The following is an 18,186-nucleotide window of genomic DNA, read 5'->3' as shown; positions in this document are numbered from 1 at the left end:
TCTTTCACTGTCTATGCACCTTTGTTCATCCTGGGAAATAAAAAAAAGTGACAGCTTTGTTGGAGGCACTTTACCAGGGATTGGAAAAGGCAGTTAGGACACACAAACAAACAAAAAACAAACAAACAAATAAAAAATCCCTTTCATTTTCCCTGACGCTCTTTTCTCAGACATTTCCAGGAGAACATGAGAACACGGATAGAGAATACTATAGGAAGGTTTAAGAAATGCAGGTTTAGATTTGCATTTCTCTGATGGCTGAGGATGTTGATCATTTCCTTAAGTGTCTTTTAGGCATTTTAGATTCATCTGTTGAGAGGTCTCTGTTTAGGTCTACACCTTTTTTTTTTCTTTATCGAATTACTTGTTCATTTGATGACCAATTTCTTGAATTGTATTTTGTAAATCAGCTATCTGTCTAATGTGGGGTTGTCAGTTTCAGGAGGTTCCATTTATTAATTATTGCTCTCAGGGTCTGTGTTACTGGGGTTATATTTAAGAAGTTGTTTCCTTGCCAATGTGTTCAAGTGTACTCCCCACTTTATCTTCTATGAGGTTCAATATGGCTGGCTTTATGTTGATCTTTGATCCATTTGGATTTGAGTTTTGTGCATGGTGATAGATATAGATCTATTTTTATTCTTCTACATGTGGATATTCAGTTACATCAACACTATTTGCTGAATATGCTTTCTTTTTTTTCCATTTTATATTTTTTCCTTCTTTTTCAAAAATCAGGTTTTGTAAAAATGTGGATCGATATTCAGGTATTCAACTCAGTTCCACTGGTCCTCCTGTCTGTTTTTTGTCAATACCAGTCTGTTTTCAGTACTATATCTCTGTAGTATAGTTTGAAGTCAGGAATTGTGATGACTCCTGAAGTTCCTTTATTGTACAGGATTATTTTGGCTATCCTGGGACTTTTGCTTTTCTATATGAAGTTGAGTATTGTTCTTTCTAGGTCTGTAAAGAATTATGTTGGGAACTCTGAAATTCCATTTTACTCCTGTCAGAATGGCCAAAATCAAAAACACAGATGACAAATTATGCTGGAAAAGATGTAGGATGAAGGGAACACTCCTACATTGCCGGTGGGAGTGCACATTGGTACAGCTGCTTTGGAAATCAGTATGGCAATTTCTCAGAAAATTAGGAAACAACCTACCTCAAGACCTTGCAGTACTATGTTGTGTTATTTATCAAAAGATTGTTAAATCATATCACATAACATCTGTTCAGCTATGTTCACAGCAGCATTATTTGTCAAAACCAGAACCTGAAAACAACCTAAATGCCCCTCAACAGAATAGGGATAAAGATGATGTGGTACATTTACCCAATAGAGTACTATACAGCAGAAAAAAAAATAATGACGTCTTGAAATTTGTGGGTAAACGGATGGATCTAGAACGCATCATATTGAGTGAGGCAACCCAGAGCCAGAAAAACAAATAAAATATGTGTTCACTCATAAGTGGCTTTTGTACATAAAGCAAAGAAAAACAAGCCTACAATTCACAATCCCAGAGAACGTAGACAGCAAAGAGGACCCTAAAAGAGCCATACATAGATCTAATCTACATGGGAAGTAGAAAAATACAAGATCTCCTGAGTAAACCTGGAGTGATGTGGGAGTGATTTCTTATTAATAAAGAAACTGCCTAGGCCCATTTGATAGGACAACCCTTAGGTAGGCGGAGAAAACAGAACAGAAGGCTGTGAGAAAGAAGCTGAATCAGTGGGTCGCCATGATTCGCCCACCCGACATAGCTGCAGGTTAAGATCTTCCCTGGTAAGCCACCTCGTGGGCTACACAGAATATTAGAAATGGGTTAGATCAATATGTAAGAGCTAGCCAATAAGAGGCTGGAACTAATGGGCCAGGCAATGTTTAAAAGAATACAGTTTCCGTGTAATTATTTCAGGTATAAAGATAGTCGTGTGGGCGGTCGGGTGCCAGGAATGTAGCCCGCTGCTCTTATTTCAACACTGGAGTGTGGGGAGCATGGGAAAGGGTAGAAGGGGGAGAATAAGGGAGTGGAACAGAGAAAATGTATAGTTCAATAAAAAAAATTAAAAAGAATTTTAAAGAATAAATACAGAAGAAACGACAATAGAAATCCCCCCTCCTCCCAAAAAAAAACCACCAATAAGTCCAAACCAAACCAACCAAAAAAAAAAAAACCCCACAGGCTTAAAGTAAAAATAAAAGAAAGTAAGGTTAAAGTGACAAACTTTGCTTTTATAGGCTGTACCAGACCTAGAAGACAGGATATCAGAAACCAGTCACTGAGGGGAACTGAATAAGTGAAACAAATTCACCTAGGGTCACATCCAGTTACTCAGAGTCTATTCTTCAGAACAGCTTTCTTTGAACCTGAAGCGCTGTGTAACTTCCCATTTATCAATAACTATGCTGCAATAATCTTTTCAGCCACAAGGGCAGGAAAAGTCAAGCTGAAAGGCTGCTATCATCAATCTCCCGCCATGCTCATGGTGTTCATTGATGTTTTAAAATGTTTCTCATTTTACAGTGTGTACACTGTATAAGGGTTTTCTTAGAATCTGTTTATATTATTCTTAGTCAAAGGTATGCCATATAACTGTCTTTTCACCCAAATGAGGACTTTACTCAGTGGCACACAGCCTGAGTCTTCAATTAAAGACTCAAAACAGTTAACATTTTCATTCCTTCTGGTTTTATTTTGGTGTTGTCTTCACTGCGGGGAAGGAATACTTAACGTTCTCAAGAAATCATTTGAGTAATATTATCACTCTAAGAATTTGAAAATCTTATCTTCTTTAAACCGCGTGATTGTGTACTAAATAAGGTAAGAGAAAAGCTTTTTTTCTCTCTCTTTTTCTTTTTCCCCAATGCAGAGGCGGCTATGAAGTTGAGATAGTGGAGATTCATGTCTTCTGGGCTGAAAATCATTTACATTTATTTGATCTGTAAGATTGAAATCAGATCATGAATGCTCCCTGCCTGGGAATGTGTTATTTGTTTTCCAAATAGCTTTTAGATATGAGTAAGATGTTCCCATTAACATTGTGTGAGGCTGATCCATTAGAATCTGGCTTCTCTAACAGACACAAAGTTGCTCCCTTCTGTGTGGGTGTTGGTGGAGGTTGGACAGGGAATTTTATTCTGTAATGCCTCATCTAGTGACAACACAGGACAACTGTAATAAATGGAGTTGAGTTTTGTGTGTGGTCAATAAGCAAACTCTTTTCTTGATAAGCAACTATGAAAGAAAAGTGGACAGAACTCATAAATATTGAAGGAGGTTGTTTATACTATACACAACTCAAACAGCAAAATGCCAAATTGGGAAGCATTTATATTCCATTCTTCTTTCAGAGAAGTGTTGTCAATTTACAAGAAAAATCTTAGTTTTGGGGTAGCAGGTGTCAGGTACTCTTTGTGCTGCAGCTTCATAAACACATTTTTTTGAACTTTGAGAACAGTAATATATGTATCTACCAACAGTTGTGGTGTCACACAAGGTCCTTGCTCACAAGACTACAGTTGGATTCATTGTCTTTAGTGAGGAAAGAGGGATTTCTCAGAAGGATCATAAAAAACACAAGGAGCGTCTTTAAACAAGAACAGTGATGACACTCCTGCCCCATGAGGTGGCTATTTTCTTAACTATTATGTACAAATACTTCATTAAGGAAGTCCAAAGTATGAATTAATACTTCATTAAGAAATTCCAAGTCCCAGGTAGAAAGGTCCAGCTAGCAGAGACCAGATCTTTGACTGTGACCAACTTTGAGGCTATGGGAAGAATAACTATCTGTTTAGAGTTCATAAAAAGGGGCAGTATGCACTTACATCACTGTTCCAGTGGGCATTTGTTCTCAGACAAAAAGGATGTCTGTATTCTGTAGACCCCTCCAATGACAAAAGTCTCACTATTATATATCTGTATTTTAAAAATAAAAGATTATTAACATATTTATAAAAAACATAAATATGAACATCTCTGTTTTTGCTATTTGTTATGCTTTTCTGTAACTTCATATTTCCCTTTTACATTTAATAAGAATATTGATGAGATTTTCATCTTTACCTACTATATCAATAGCTCAGAAATCAGTACTTTACATCTCTAGCCCCTCTATTTAAATTAAAAGCTCAGTGAACTTTCTGTTTATTCAAAATGGATAACAGGTGTTTTTCAATATCTGGGGAGATAAGCACTGTAACTTCCTACTATATACCCACAGCTGAGGACGCTTAATCCTGTGCATTAATGGTATAGTGCTATCACATAATCTATGTACAGTCTTCCATCTACTACAAATTATCTCTGGGTTTCTTATATACATAATACAATTTCAATGCTATGAAATACTTCTTACACTGTACTGTTTAGGGAAGAGTGACAAAACTTGTATGTACATACTCAATGCAGATGCAGTGTTGGAGTCTGGCATAGAAGTAAAGCCATGGATGCCAAAAGCTGACTACATTCTAAGTGGTGGAAGAAACTATGTACATATCCCAAAGACCATTATCAGAATTTTTCCCTGAATATTTTGATATAGTGGCTGGAAATACACATCCTTCTTAGAATCTTTTGCAGACAAGATATTATTTAACTAGATTCAAGCTCAAGATACATATTCAGAATCCATCAGAGAAGCTTTGGGAAGGTCTTTGTTTCCAAAACTAAAGTAGAAACGAGGCAGAAGCAGATTTCTTTCACTTTCCTTTACCTTGAGCACAGTAGTAGCTCCAGCGGCTGAAGTGAAAGCCCAAGAACTAAGTTATATTAGTCCTGAAATCTTGGCACTGAGTCTGGGCAATTTCCATCTAGACTCAGGCTTCTTGACATAGAGTAAAATCACCTCTTAGTGTCTTTAAATCCACTGTTGGTCAAGTATGCTGTCATTTGCAGCTTATAGCCTTTCCAGGTGATGTGGTGATTTAACTAGTTCCACCATTCACCTTTGCGTGTTTCACATCACAGTGCCTCCAGCAGTACTGAGTGTGGACTTTGACTTTATACTAAGAAAGGTGAGTGCAACCCATGCTCTCAAAGAGAGAAAGATGGTGCAGGGTATAGAATCAGTGGGGTTTTTTTCATTGCTTTTCTCTTCCTCTGAAGAGATGTCATGACCGACGCAACTTATTTTTTAAAAAGCATTTTAATTTAGTGACTAATGGCTACAGCTGGTTAACAGTGTATGATCATCATGGTGGAGACCACTGAAGCAGACAGCAGGAATGGTATTGGAGCAGTAGGTAAAAGCTTACATCCCAGTCATCAAGTTGGAGAGGGGGGGGGGGCAAAGGGAGAGGGAAGGAAATTGGGACTGGCTTGAGCTTTTGAAACTTTGAAGCACACCCCCAATGATACACCTCCTCTGACAAAGCCATATCTTCTCATCCTTCCCAAGCAGTCCGCCAACGGGAAATCTAACATTCAAATATATAATCCTACAGAGGTCATTGGCAGTTAACTTACCAGAGTGAAGCCATGTTTAAACTTTGCAAACATAAAATAAGGATGTAATTAATTTTTGATTATATTAAATAAATAGAATAATCTGGTATTGTGGTATTGAATCGATTGAATAAGATGGCATAAATAGTGCATTATAAAAAAAGCTGTGAGTTATAAGGAACAATGAGAATGATATTTATTATAAAGGACGTTCTATATAGTAGTGTCATTTTTATATCTATATAGTCACTTCTTACCAGTTTATAGGTGTGTGTGTGTGTGTGTGTGTGTGTGTGTATGGCATGAAGTCCAAAAGTTTTTATTGGCAAGTCAGCTAAAGACCACTGTTCAACTGTTAAAGATCCTCAGTCAAGAAGACCTGTATAAAGTTATTAAAAAAGCATGACAAAATTAAAATTAGGATCTTCACCATTGCTTCCTTCTTTTGTTTCTTTTTTTTTTTCTCCACTGGAAAATTTGAACCTATCCTACTTCAACTCAGATAGGACTACACAGAGATAATTTAATACTTGCATCTCCCAACTATAAAATCAAATCACCCTCCCTATCCACACACCTGAGATAAACTAGAGCGAGGTATCATTTCTTTTGATTTACTGCTTTTCTCACGCTGTCTATAGCTCAGCCACCTGTCTCAGGTTCTGGGATCAAGTTTATTCCAAATTAGAGAAAATTAAACAACTATATGCAACCATATACAACTCTAAGATTAACTTAGCTTTTACTTGGCTTGCAATGTATTCCAGTTCAGAATTTTTTTTTTGCATAGAAGACACCAAATAGTTCAAGTTTTGTGGAACATATGGTCTCTGTCACAGCTACCCAGCTTGTCGGCAGCTGGCAGGCAACCTTTGATAATGCGTCCCTCCTCTAATGAAACTGTGTTTACAAAACCAAGTTAGACTTTGCCCATGGGCCACAGTGTGCCAATGTCTGCTTTAGCCTATTTATCTAACCCTGTTTATTTAGCAAATCTTTCTTTTACCTTTTCTACAACTCAAATTGTAGCTCACAATCTCAGAAGAACAGGATATACAACTTCCTTTTCTTTAATTTAGACTAATGTCTAAATTCTGGTGAGTCACAAAGACTAAAGCTCACCCAACTCAGTTGGTTTATATTCATAATCATTTTAACATTATGTTATCAATCTTAAGGGCCTATTGACTCAGGTTGTTTGCTAAAGATAGTGAAAATATATATCAGCTCAACACTTTGTGACTTCTTTAAACCCTTGACAGGCTTCAGATTTTCAATATTTCTGCCTCAACCTCTTAAGTTCTAGGAATATTACTATTATTACTCCAGAGGCAGTGTGTGTGTTCAGGGGGGGTGCATACACAGTGCACCTGTGATGCTGAACTCACTGATTCACAAAAGCTAGGCACATAATATATACTAAGATAAATACCTTCTTTCAAACACAGACTAATCAGTAGGTATCTGATCTAATACACTCCTGGCCACACATCTCATAACTAAAGATATCTCCTACATATAAGAGCACACAGAAATTATTAAAAGATTCTGACCTAAAGCTTCCTTTTCTTCCCATGGAAACCCTAGTTAAGTCTCTGGCTGAAGCACCTCCTTTAGTTTCTGAACAGCACCGGGGCTTTCTACACAGAGGCTTTGATTGATATGCACCTTCCTTTTGAGAGCGGTGATAACAATGATTACCCTTCCCATTTCCTGATCTGTTGACCTTATCCTATCAAAAAATGAAAAAATAATATAGAAATGATAAAAACCTATATTAAAACATGAAGTGCCCTGAAGACTAACAAGCAAAAATAAGAATGAATATCTGAGATGATGAAAGCACAGAACCAGGTAGCTACTCCTTCTGATGCTTGGTATTCAGGGCCTTCGAAACACACACACACACACACACACACACACACACACACACACACTCACTCACTCACTCACTGCTGTTTCTGGAGGGATAGCCTAGGAATTAAGCGACTGGGGCAGGAATATTGAAAGGGAACCCGTTTGCCCAGGTTGAAGTAGTCTTCGCAATGTCACGTAGCTGGTTATGTTTTAACTCTTTGAGTTTTTTACTGTTTTGGGTATTTGCCACACGGTTTCCAAATAAATCACATATGGAGGATTATTCTTATAATTTCCAGGCATTAGCTTGGCTTATTTCTATCCCACTGGGCTTTTAGCTTTCTTTATCCTATACATCTTTTCCACCTTTCCGTGGCTTGCAGTATAGCTGGGAGGCTCGCTCCTTGATCTCTTTTTCTTTCAGATTTCTCCTTCTATTTATTCTCTCTGCTTGCCAGCCCCACCTATCCTTTCTCCTGCCTTGCTACTGGTTGTTCAGCTCTATATCAGGCCAATCGGTGTCTTAGACAGGCAACGTAAAACAACGTTACAGAGTTAAACAAATGCAACATAAAGGAATGCAGTATATCTTTGCATCATTAAACGAATACTCCACAATATAAGCAAATATAACACATCTTTAACAATATTCTACAAAAATGTCATTAATACATGGTTGTTATACTTTTCTCTTCATACTGGAAGTTCTCATGGCCCCTGCTGTCCAGCTGCACATACTTTCCCATCTATTTTTTGGTTTGTGAACTCTCTGCCCTGTGTCCCTTAGAACTGCAAATTTAGTAATTCAAAACCAATGTTTTTGAAATTGCTAACTGTTTTTGCTCATGCCACTCTTTGAGCAACAATTTCAAAATGTCTTAATGCTCAAAAGCTGGACTTCCAAATTTTTTTTTTTCTGTTGGTGTTTTCTTTTGAAACATCTCAGAGAAAGAGCTCTGGAAAGGAGAAACACATTGGCAGTTGAAACTGACTATTAACATATCCCAGGTTATGTTGTGGTCTGTGGCTTTCTTCTCTTGCTTACCATCTTTCTTATGGACTTTGTGGGAATGTTGGTCCTTCATTCTGGGTTTCACTAACCTATTATTGTTTTATAAATATTTCCCAGTCTCTCCCTAGCCCACCAATGCTGCATGTAGACCAATTCTATGTTTGTAGATGTAAAAATGGAGTTTAAAAATCCCAAAGAAACTGGAGAAATATAGGTTCTGAAACTTTTATGTTGTTTAAATTTTCTCTTTTAATTTTGTTCATTATAAACCTGGCTATCAGGACAACTGTGTAAAGAAATAAAAATGTCAATCCTTTAACGCGTACAAGGAAAGAGGCTTCTGCAATAAAGATATGAAGTGAGAAACTACCCAAACCAGTGTCTTTGTGTGCAGCCAAATGAGAGTTAACTAAGACCAGAGCCCTGCACACAAAAGGACAGCCTATCTCCCATGCTTTTGTTCTTCATTCATTCATAAGTTCAATAAATATTTATTGAGCATTTGCTGTATGCCAAGAACAAATCTGTTCAATGGGGTACATTAGTGAACAAAAGAGACAAAATCCACCACAATCCTCCAAAATAATGGCAGGAAATAAGTACTTAGTAGCTAACAATTTAATAGTGCTATTTTGTGCCAAGCATTGGTCAACTTGCTACAATCTCCCAATGAGAAACTTACTATTGTTCCATCCCTATTTTGTAGATAATATTTAGCAATTTTCCCTGGATTGGGAGATCTAGGAAAAGACTGAGCCAAAATTCGAATCAAACAGATGGGCTCCAGAATGTAGCTCTCAATCACTCAGTCTTCCCTTTGAGGTTAAGAAGTAAGTTACAGAGGATGTTAAAAGGCATTGATCTAAAACCTGGCCACCTGAGTTTGATTCTCAGAACGCACGTAAAGGTAGAAGAGAATGGACTCCATAAAGCTTTCCTCTGATCCATATGCCTGCTCCCCTATACACACACAGTACAATAATGATATTAATAATAGCAATAAATTTAAAGGCATTGCATTTTTAAACATTTGTTTGTTGAGACAACACTTTATTGTTTCAATACAGTATGTGCCAATGTATCTAGATTAAAAACCAGAGCTTCTTATTAAGAAAAAAAATAAGTGCAAAAAGGGAATAGAGCATAGTAGGAAAGATTTCACTAATGAACGTTTGGTCAAAAAAGACAATTTTACTGGAGTATAGAAAGAAGAGGTAATAGAAAAAGAGATAAAATTCTCTTGGAAGAGGGTTCCTACAGAGGGAATGGCAATTGCAAGGTCTCTGAGACAGGATTATTTCTAGCATTAACAAGAGCTATTTTACACACTATCTCATCAAAAGACACGTGTGTTCTTCAGAGAGCACCCATATTTAAGAAAATGCAAAATTTCCAAAAATGGTTAAGAATGCCTTCTTTCTAATAATTTCAAAATTTTGGTTATTTTTTCTTTGACAATTAAAGGGAAAATAATCGATAATGATGGCTTACACCTTTAGTTTTAGAACACTTAAAAAGTAGGGGCTGGAGAGATGGCTCAGCAGTTAAAAGTTCTGGCTACATTCCAGAGGACCAGAGTTCAATTTCCAGCACCAACATGTCATCTCAAGACTGTCTGTAACTCGAATTCCAGGGTCTCTGACTCCCTCACACAGACATACATGCAAGCAAAACACCAATGCATATAAAATAAAAAATAATAAGTTAATAAATAAATAAATAAGAAAGTAGAGGACAAACGATTTCAAGTTTGCAACTTGCCTGGGGTATATGGTAGGTCCAGTCTCACAAAAGCAAAGAAAATGAAAAATGCAAGTAGATAAGAGTAAGAAGCGTAGAAAAGAAATTGAAAAGCAGTAATGACTGACACTCTTTGATATCATTCATAACTCAAGACATTGATAAAATGGTAAATACAAAGAATTTTAATATATATGTTTATTTTGAGACAAGAATGATCATCTTTTTAGTTTTTCTTTAAAAAAAACTTTCTAAAACTTGTGACATAACAGCATATGACTCTTGGGAATGAAGACACTTGGCAAGTAGTCAACAGAAAGGGTCACACCTGCCCCCCCCCCAAAAAAAAAAGACATAACTCACAGATCTGGTCTTGGATGGATTCAGTAGTATTTTTTTGTATCATTTGCTTTTTACTAACCTCTCCAAACTCCTCACTAACCAGCTAATATTGTTCCTGTTTTACAGGAATTAGCGATTAAAGAGTTTGCAACAGAGACTCCCCAGCCAGGTCCTGGCAGTACTGCCTGCATTTGTGAATGCCTGGCTGCTTTGCTCTGCTCTGTAACAGATGGCTTGTTTCTAAGGACCAAGTCCTTTATTTTCTTTCAAGTTTTCTTTTGGTTGCAAATAGAATGGGGTCCTGGCAGCGCAGTATTCACTCTCTTCTGCCCTAAAAGACATTCATCAGGGTCTAATGAGGAGATAACTTGGACTTAGAACTAAAAAAGGAAAAAAAAAAGAAAGAAAGAAAACAACAAAATCAGATTTCAGCCTTTTTACTTAACTGGTGATGCAATTTATAAAAGTGAGCTTTGTACCCTCTTCAAAACTTATTTAAAAGAGGAAAACAGGCTATTCACATAGATTTCTTAAGACATTTTTATGATAAAGTCAAGCTGAAGTATTTCAACAATTAATGTCCTCAACAATAAAAGACTTTGTTATTGTTCTGTCTTGGTTTTCATAACATTTGGTTCGAGAATAATTCCTAATGTCTTTCTCAATGTATTATTCTCTTGTGTAGCTCCCAGACTCCTCTAATCTTCTGTTTTCTTCATCCATTTTCTGTTTAAACCATGATCCTTTTAAAAAGGATATGTTTAAAAATTGTACTCCTTTGAATTAATGCATTTACCTCAGTAATCCTGAATAGTGAGGCTTAAGTTTTCTCCCCTTCTCACCTCATTTATATGTACTCTTAGGTGACATTGGCTTTGCTCACTTCGACAGAATACAAGAAGGCCGGCAGTCAACTGGATTTCATCCAAATCTCTGGTTACACTTGTTTGGTCACACAGCTCCCATCTGCCAGTACCAAACAGCTGAAATGTAAGCAGCTGGTCCAGTGGAACAAGGAGATGTGTACGCATTTGTGGGGAATATGGGATCCATGCTGAGGAAGGCAGCAGAGAGTGAAGACAGCCTTAGCAGCAGTAGTCAAGAAACACAAAAAGTGACTTATTGTGTATTAGTCGGAAATTACACTAAAAGTAACTGTGGATTAACAGTGTTCTTTTTATTGCTGGACTTATTTCATAAGTATGTACTGCTTAATGACATTTATGTGAATATAACTTTGTATTAAAATGAGATTATCGAGGCTATCCCCAAAGAATATTTGCTTGGCTAGGGGGAGAAATAAATGGACAAAGTCCTTGCCATGGCAACATGAGGACATGAGTATAAATCACTAAAGCCTGTGTAAAGCCATACAATAAAACATGTTATCTGCAATGTATCTGTAACTCCAGCAAGATGGGAAGTACAGATGGGAGAATAAACAAAATTTTGTGGGATAGCCATCCTGGAACATGCAGCAGCAACAACAACAACAAAAGATATTTTCTCAAACAGGCTGGAAGGCAAAAAACAGTCACTGAAGTTCTTTGACTCTACACATTCACATGGTGGTATTAATATACCTGCAAACACACATACAGACACACCACACACACACACACACACACCACATATACAAACATTAAACAGTGACAAAAGTTTCTCTACTTACAAGTGATCCTGCTATTTTGTGGTGTGAATTTGATGTATATCACTTTCTTCTTTGCCATTTACTCCCTAAACTTTCTGGACTTCATTCTGTCCTGTTTCCTCTAATCTCTTACTTTTGTTTACTGTAAAACTGTTGTTTCTTTTCTAACATACACAGTTGTATTCTTCCTTCTTTTAAATAGTACTCATCTGAAGTCAGAGGTTGCAGAACTCATAGAGAATTTCTATTTCCAGCTCCACATATTATTGTAAATATGTCCTCAATTCTTCTTCTACTTTTGAACACTACTTCAGTGATTTAAAACAACTTAGTTGAGAGTCATGTGTTCCCAAGATGTGGGGAAAGAAAAACTGAAAAGCAATGTTACATTGAGAAGCTATGGTCAAGTCCACTCGCATACTAATGCTGTCAGAGGCAGGTGCTAAGAGGGACTTTGGAGGCAAAATATTTATTAGGGATCAGTAATCAATGCAGCTAGCAGAAAGACAGGTGGTAGAGTGGTGTGTTAAATTGTGATGCAGATAGAAGATACCAGAAGGGAGTTTTATTAGGTGTGTCCCAAGATGGACCCATACTAAGTCCTGGCACAGAGGTGTGATCACACAGGATCACACAACTGTGATCGTGGGAAAGGGGAACATTTGCTAAGTGTAATCAATCTAGAAATTACTAACAGCTAAATGCTCTGGCAGGATGGTACTGTCCAAAGTTGGTAAGCAAATGTTTTGTGAAGAGATGTTAGAACACATTGTGGACACACTGACAAGTAGACCTCTGAGAAATACAATTGTGTGGATACACTTAACAGTGCATGTACTGTTAGATTTTCCTTAGCAGTTTGCTACATTCCGCACTGGCAGCATCGACTCTTGGAATTTACCCAACCAATATCTCTAGGGCTCTTTTTTGCTCCCTCTCCACCTCTGTCAGACTCTCGCTATGTAATGGGGGCTGGCCTTGAACTAACAGATACCTGCCCACCTCTGCCAGCTGAGTGCTAGGGTTAAAGATGCTCCCACTGTGCCCATCTAGACAGCATTTTTAATCAAAGCTTAAGCTTCCCTAAGCTTCCTCTTTGTGCATGCATCTGTTATCCCATAGAATCGGTTGTAAACAAATACTGAGTTTGAAACCCTGGCTTTAGCTAGCTCATCACAGGAAATAGCTCAACTCTTGCAACCATAGTTTCAGAAAAGACTGGTTTTATTTCAGATGATAAAATTTGTAGACAAGTATCTCCTTGCTCAGTGTCGCTATCCTCACATATTTGTAACAAAAGAGAAGAGAGTTATGTGCCAGCCTGAAAAAGGCTTTGTGGAGTGTCTTCCCTTAGCAACATAAGGAGGGATGGACGAGTGCTGTAAAGATTAGTCAGAACTGCCCTTCCTGACACCTTCATGAGAAAGCAGCTGCTGTAGTGCTTCTCCTCCCGCCTCCTATCTCTCTATTCGCACTTCTCCAATCCCCCTTTCTCAATCCCATGCAATGCCTTCCCTTTCTTGATTAGACAGTTTCAATTCTTACATATATGTAAGCCTATTTCCTCCTAGGAAATAAAGAAGGTAGGCACATTGGCTGGAATTGATTACATGTACTACATCTGAAGTCATTCTTTTGAAGTGTCCCTGCAGGTGATTGCCCCAATGGTTCCCAAGGATCGTCTGACTTTCTAGAATGACTTTATGGAAAGTTCAGTACTGTCTGAAGATTTCTTCCTCCTGGGATTTTATAAATATGCTAACAAAATTTATTGTAGCTTGAGCAGAAGTGTCACTAAATAGCAATTAAAACTTCACCTAAATGGTTTGTCTGGACATCTGAACGACAAAAAAATCATCAAGGCTTTGGAATTTTGTTTTCTATTTCAGACTTGTGATTACTGTCCATTTGGGATTTCAAAGATCCATTGCAGGAGTTCAAGTGGCATTTACATTAGTGTCTCTTTTGACAGTAAGCTGCTAGCCTGTGAGAAAAACTGAGAGCAGAGCTGGGTGACTTCTTCAGGATTAACAGCAAGATGAGAAAGCTCATGTTAGCCCTTGTTGATTACTCTAGATGTGAACTCTAGGCTTATCTGAATTCACCTTAGGATCAACCATAGCACGGTACATAACAAGAATCATCCACATATTTGCACACTCACCATGGTGCACAGTCACCCGGCATAGCGTCCAAATTACACTCAGCATATGTTGTATTCCAATCACATTTTCTTTCCAAGTTTGTACAGATAGCGAAGTCCATATAATGAGTGTTAATCATTAGTATTATTTCCCTTATGTCATCCTCAGTCCTGAAAGCTCTTTAAGCAGACACATATTGTTTAATTATATGACGGTTACAATTTAATTAGGTACTATTATCCCCATTTTACTGACAAGAAAATTGTCTCAGAAATTTACGCAACTTTTCAAGTAGCATTAGCTAAAGAGGGTAAAGCTAAAACTAAAACCTGCTATTTGTGGCAGTGAAACTCTTGCTCATCCACCTAGGGAATGGCAGAACTAGAAAGTAAATCCAGGCCCTAGAGTGTCTATGAAGCTCCTACAGTATTGGGAATCAGAAAAAGTCAAGATAAATCCAAAGGAGATGGTGTATATATAGAAGCAAATTCCAAGACCAGATATAAGCAAAACTGCATAATAATAATAATAATAATAATAATAATAATAAAAGAAACTCCCCAAATCCCTGAGTTAGTTATGTAATCTCTGTGGAATGCATGCTTGCTCACAAGGAAAGAAAAGTTGTGTCTCCAAAGGTAGGTGGGGCAGCTTATCTTTTTTTTCTCTTCTTGTTCCTCTTCCTCCCCTTGCTCTCCTCTTTCTCAATTTTTGCCCATACAGATACCTCCCCACATAGTTCCAGGATCTAATTTCAGGCCTTTTTTATTTGTTTTATTGATTTTTATTGAGCTCTACATTTTTCTCTGCTACCCTCCCTGCCTTTCCCTTCCCCTTCATCCCTCTCCGAAGGTCCCCATGCTCCCAATTTACTAAGGAAATCTTGTTTTTTTTTCTATTACCCGTGTAGATTAGACCTATGTGGTATGGGTATCAAGGTAATTGTAGCCTCATAAAAAGAGTTTGACAGTGTACCTTCTGTTTCTAATGTATGGAATAATTTGAGGAGTATTGGTATTAGTTCTTCTTTGAAAATCTTATAGAATTCAGAGCTGAAACCATCTGGTCCTGGGCATTTTTTTTGTTTGGGAGACTTTTAATGACTGTTTCTATTTCTTCAACAGTTAAGGGTCTATTTAATTTGCTTATATGGTCTTGATTTAATTTTGGTAAGTGATATTTATCCAGAAAGTTGTTCATTTCCTTTATGTTTTCCAATTTTGTGGAGTACAGATTTTCAAAATATAACCTGATGATTCTCTGTATTTCCTTCGTGTCTGTTATGTCCTCCTTTTTATTTCTGATTTTGTTAATTTGGATATTCTCTCTCTGCCTTTTGATTAATTTGGATAAAGGTTTGTCTATTTTATTGATTTTCTCCAAGAATCAACTCCTTATCTCATTGATTCTTTGTATTGTTTTCTTTGTTTCTATTTTGTTGATTTCAGCTGTCAATTTGATTATTTCTGGCCATCCAGTTCTCTTGGGTGAGTTTGCTTCTGTTTGTTCTAAAGTTTTCAAATGTACTGCTAATTCACTAGTGTGGGATATTTCAAGCTTCTTTATGCAGGCATTTAGTGCTATGAGCTTTCCTCTTAACACAGCTTTCATTGTGTCACATGAATTTGGGAATGTTGTGTGGTCATTTTCATTGAATTTTTGGAAGTCTTTAATTTTTTCCTTTATTTCCTTCTTGACCCATTGATGATTAAGTTGAGCATTGTTTAAGTTCCATGTGTTTGTGGGCTTTCTGGAATTAGTATTGCTGTTGAATTCATGGTGATCTGATAAGATACATGGGGTTATTCCAATTCTTTTGTATTTGTTGAGGCTTGTTTTGTTACTAAGTATGTGGTTAATTTTTGGGAAGGTTCCATGAGGTGCTGAGAATAAGGTATATTCTTTTCTGTTCAGATAGAATATTCTATAGATGTCTGTTAAGTCCATTTGAGTCATAACATCTGTTAGTTCCCTTATTTCTCTGTTCATTTTTTGTCCAACTGACGTGTCCAGTGGTCAGAGTGAAGTGTTGAAGTCTCTCACTATTCTTGTGTGTAGTTTAATTATGATTTAAGCTTTAGAAGTATTTCTTTCACATCTCAGGGTGCCCTTGTATTTTGGGCATAGATGTTCAGTATTGAGATTTCCTCTTGATGGATTTTTCCTGTGACTAATATGAAATGACCTTTTTTGTCTCTTTTGATTGATTTTAGTTTTAAATTTATTTTGTTAGATATTAGGATAGCTACAACTGCTTGTTTCTTAGATACATTTGATTGGAATATTTTTCCCAATCCTTTTGTCTGAGACAATGTCTGTCTTTAAGTTGAGGTGTGTTTCTTGTAGGCAGAAGAAGGATGAATTCTGTTTTGGTATCCAATCTGTTAGCCTGTGCCTTTTTATAGGTGAGTTGAGTCCATCTATATTAAGGAATATTAATGACCAGTCATTGCTACTTCCTGTTAATTTAGTTTTCATTGTTGTTAATGTTAATTTGTGTTTTTTCCCCTTCTTTTGAATTTGCTGCTATGAAACCATCAATTGTCTATGTTTTTGTTGATATAGCCAACTTCCTTGGGTTGGAGTTTTTTTCTAGTACTTTGTGTAGGGCTGAGTTTGTGGCTAGGTATTGGTTAAATCTGATTTTGTCATGGAACATATTATCTTGTCCTTCTATGCTAATTGAATGTTTTGCTGGGTATAGTAGTCTGGGCTGGCATCAATGGCCTCTTAATGTCTGCATAACGCTTGACCATGACCTTCTGGCTTTTATTGTCTCCAATGAAAAAGTCAGATGTAATTCTGATAGGTCTACCTTTATTTGTTACTTTACCATTTTCCTTTGCAGCTCCTAATATTCTTTCTTTATTCTGTATGTTTGGTGTTTTGAGTATTATGTGGCTAGGGCATTATTTTAAATCTAGTCTATTTGGTGTTCTGTAAGCTTCTTGTATCTTCATAGGCATAGGTTTCTTTAGGTTGGGAAAGTTTTCTTCTATGATTTTGTTAAATATATTTTCTGTGATTTTGAGTTGAACTTTTCCTAATACATATTAGGCTTAAGTTTGACCTTTTCATGGTATCCCATATTTCCTGGATATTTAGGGTTAACCTTTTGTTAGATGTAATGTTTTCTTTGACTATGAGTCTATTTCCTCTGTTGTATCTTTAGCACTTGAGATTCTCTCTTCCATCTCTTATATTCAGTTTTTCATGCTTGTGTTTGTGGTTCTTTTTTTTTTTTTTTTTTTTTTTTTTTGGATTTCGAGACAGGGTTTCTCTGTAGCTTTTTGGTTCCTGTCCTGGAACTAGCTCTTGTAGACCAGGCTGGCCTTGAACTCACAGAGATCTGCCTGCATCTGCCTCCCGCGTGCTGGAATTAAAGGCGTGTGCCACCACCGTCTGGCTGTGTTTGTGGTTCTCATGATTTTTGTTTTTATAATTCCCTTGGCTTGTGTTCCCTTTATTGTCTCTATTTCAGTTTTCAAGTCTTGAATAGTTTTTTTCATATATTTGATTGCTCTTTCTTGTTTTTTTTTTTTAAGGGCTTAGTGATGTCTTCCAATTTTTTTGTTTGCTATTCCTCCATTTATTTCAGGGAATATAATTTCCTCTTTAAGAGTTTCAAACATTCTCCTGAATGTTTAGGTCATTTTCTTCTGCTTCATCTTGGTTGTTCAAGTGTTGCTGTTGTAGGGTCATTAGGTTTTACTGGTTTTGTATTGCTCTTTGTGGTGTTTCATGTGTTCTTACCTTTTCTATTCATCTTTTTCTTTCTAATTGGTGTGGTTGGGGCTGTCTGTAATTCTGTTGATTAATCTTCTAGGTGCCAGTGAATCCAAGGCTCATATGGTTGTTCTTCATGGTATAGTCAGTGCCACAGTTCTAGTTACCCGTTTGGTCACTCAGTGTTTCTGGAGGTCGCTCAATGCTTCCAAGCTTTGTTCCACTCCCTTTGAGTTTGCTGTCTCAGGTCTGCTCTAG

The 18,186-nt window shown here is 37.0% G+C and overlaps 1 pseudogene; it reads left to right on the top strand.

Annotated features, from left to right (window-relative positions):
- LOC142834266 (uncharacterized) overlaps positions 1-18,186 on the top strand; it is a 34,416-nt pseudogene extending 16,230 nt beyond the window's left edge.

This window comes from Microtus pennsylvanicus, chromosome 13 (genome assembly GCF_037038515.1).
Source record: "Microtus pennsylvanicus isolate mMicPen1 chromosome 13, mMicPen1.hap1, whole genome shotgun sequence".
Classification (NCBI taxonomy): Eukaryota; Metazoa; Chordata; class Mammalia; order Rodentia; family Cricetidae; genus Microtus; species Microtus pennsylvanicus.
Note: the sequence above shows the minus strand (reverse complement) of the source record. Positions and strands in the feature narration are given on the sequence as shown.